General features: G+C 42.6%; 1 non-coding gene across 1 annotated transcript; it reads right to left on the bottom strand.

Moving 5' to 3' along the window:
* Positions 1-701: 701 nt before the first annotated feature.
* On the bottom strand, positions 702-809 carry LOC148565871 (small nucleolar RNA R71). Its single transcript, XR_015883840.1, has one exon. It is a non-coding gene; the product is annotated as a small nucleolar RNA R71 (small nucleolar RNA).
* Between the last annotated feature and the right edge of the window lie 2056 nt (positions 810-2865).

The following is a 2865-nucleotide window of genomic DNA, read 5'->3' on the forward strand; positions in this document are numbered from 1 at the left end:
ATTTATTTATTCATCTACTAACATCTCTTCCTCACATCATCACCAAATTCGAACCCCCTCTTCTATCTGTGTTCGAATGTCTTCTTCTTTTCTTCTACTAACAATAAGGATCCTCTTTACTGTGACATAGAGGATTCCTCTTCTTTTCTTCTTCTCTCTTCTTTCTTATGAGCAGGGACAGAGAAAAAGGCATTCTTGTTGAAGCTGATCCAGAACCTGAAAGGACTCTGAAAAGAAAATTAAGAGAAGCTAAATTACAACAATCCAGAGACAACTTGATTGAAAATTTCGAACAAGTAAAGGAGATGGCAGCCGAACCCAACAACAATGCAAGGAGAATGCTTGGTGACTTTACTGCACCTAATTCCAATTTACATGGAAGAAGCATCTCCATTCCTGCCATTGGAGCAAACAATTTTGAGCTGAAACCTCAATTAGTTTCTCTGATGCAGCAGAACTGCAAGTTTCATGGACTTCCATCTGAAGATCCTTTTCAGTTCTTAACTGAATTCTTGCAAATATGTGATACTGTTAAGACTAATGGAGTAGATCCTGAAGTCTACAGGCTCATGCTTTTCCCTTTTGCTGTAAGAGACAGAGCTAGATTATGGTTGGATTCCCAACCCAAAGACAGCCTGAACTCTTGGGATAAGCTGGTCACGGCTTTCTTAGCCAAGTACTTTCCGCCTCAAAAGCTGAGCAAGCTTAGAGCTGATGTTCAAACCTTCAGACAGAAAGAAGGTGAATCCTTCTATGAAGCTTGGGAAAGATACAAACAGTTGACCAAAAAGTGTCCTTCTGACATGCTTTCAGAATGGACCATCCTGGATATATTCTATGATGGTTTATCTGAGCTATCAAAGATGTCACTGGACACTTCTGCAGGTGGATCAATTCACCTAAAGAAAACGCCTGCAGAAGCTCAAGAACTCATTGACATGGTTGCTAATAACCAGTTCATGTACACTTCTGAAAGGAATCCTGTGAGTAATGGGACGCCTATGAAGAAGGGAGTTCTTGAAGTTGATACTCTGAATGCCATATTGGCACAGAATAAAATATTGACTCAGCAAGTCAATATGATCTCTCAGAGTCTGCATGGAATGCAAGCTGCATCCAACAGTACTCAAGAGGCATCTTCTGAAGAAGAAGCTTATGATCCTGAGAACCCTGCAATAGCAGAGGTAAATTACTTAGGTGAACCTTATGGAAACACCTATAACTCAACATGGAGAAATCATCCAAATTTCTCATGGAAGGATCAAAAAGCCCCAACAAGGCTTTAATAATGGTGGAAGAAACAGGTTTAGCAATAGCAAGCCTTTTCCATCATCCACTCAGCAACAGACAGAGAACTCTGAACAAAATGCTTCTAATTTAGCAAATCTAGTCTCTGATCTATCTAAGGCTACTGTAAGTTTCATGAATGAAACAAGGTCTTCCATTAGAAATTTGGAAGCACAAGTGGGCCAGCTGAGTAAAAGGATCACTGAAATCCCTCCTAGTACTCTCCCAAGCAATACAGAAGAGAACCCAAAAGGAGAGTGCAAGGCCATTGACATAAGCGCCATGGCCGAACCTGTGAGGAGAGGAGAGGACGTGAATCCCAAGGAGGAAGACCTCCTGGGACGTCCAGTGATCAATAAGGAGCTTCCCTCTGAGAAACCAAAGGACTCTGAGGCTCATCTAGAGACCATAGAGATTCCATTGAACCTCCTTATGCCCTTCATGAGCTCTGACGAGTATTCCTCTTCTGAAGAGAATGAGGATGTCACTGAAGAGCAAACTGCCAAGTTTCTTGGTGCAATCATGAAGCTGAATGCCAAACTATTTGGCATTGATACTTGGGAAGCTGAACCTCCCTTGTTCATCAATGAACTAAGTGATCTGGATCAACTGACATTGCCTCAGAAGAGACAGGATCCTGGAAAGTTCATAATACCCTGTACCATAGGCACCATGATCTTTAAGGCTCTGTGTGACCTTGGTTCAGGAATAAACCTCATGCCCCTCTCTGTAATAGAGAAACTGGGAATCTATGGGGTGCAAGCTGCTAAAATCTCACTGGAGATGGCAGACAGCTCAAGAAAACAGGCTTATGGACAAGTAAAAGATGTATTAGTAAAGGTTGAGGGCCTTTACATACCTACTGATTTCATAGTCCTGGATATTGGAAAGGAAGAGGATGAATCCATCATCCTAGGAAGACCTTTCCTGGCCACAGCAAGAGCTGTGATTGATGTTGACAGAGGTGAAATATTCCTTCAATGGAATGAGAAGTCCCTTGTGTTTAAAACTCAAGGATCTCTCTCTGCAACCATGGAGAGGAAGCAGAAAAAGTTTCTCTCCAAGCAGAGTCAACCAGAGCCCCCACAGTCAAACTCTAAGTTTGGTGTTGGGAGGCCACAACCAAACTCTAAGTTTGGTGTTGAACTCCCATATCCAAACTCTAAGTTTGGTGTTGGAGAGTCTCAACAAAGCTCTGCACATCTGTGAGGCTCCATGAGAGTCCACTGTCAAGCTATTGACATTAAAGAAGCGCTTGTTGGGAGGCAACCCAATGTTTATCTAATTCTTATTTTTATTGTTTTTCATGTTTTCTTAGGTTCATGATCATGTGGAGTCACAAAATAAATATAAAAATTGAAAACAGAATAAAAAACAGCAGAAGAAAAATCACACCCTGGAGGAGCATCTGTCTGGCGTTCAGCGCCAGAACAGAGCATGGTTCTGGCGCTGAACGCCCAAAATGGGCAGCTTCTGGGCGCTGAACGCCAGAACAGGCATGATTCTGGCGTTCAACGCCAGAAATGGCACACAGATGGGCGTTGAACGCCCAAAATGGCCACCAACCTGGCGCTGAAC

Source organism: Arachis ipaensis, chromosome B5 (assembly GCF_059453495.1).
Source record: "Arachis ipaensis isolate K30076 ecotype BB chromosome B5, ASM5945349v1, whole genome shotgun sequence".
NCBI lineage: Eukaryota > Viridiplantae > Streptophyta > Magnoliopsida > Fabales > Fabaceae > Arachis > Arachis ipaensis.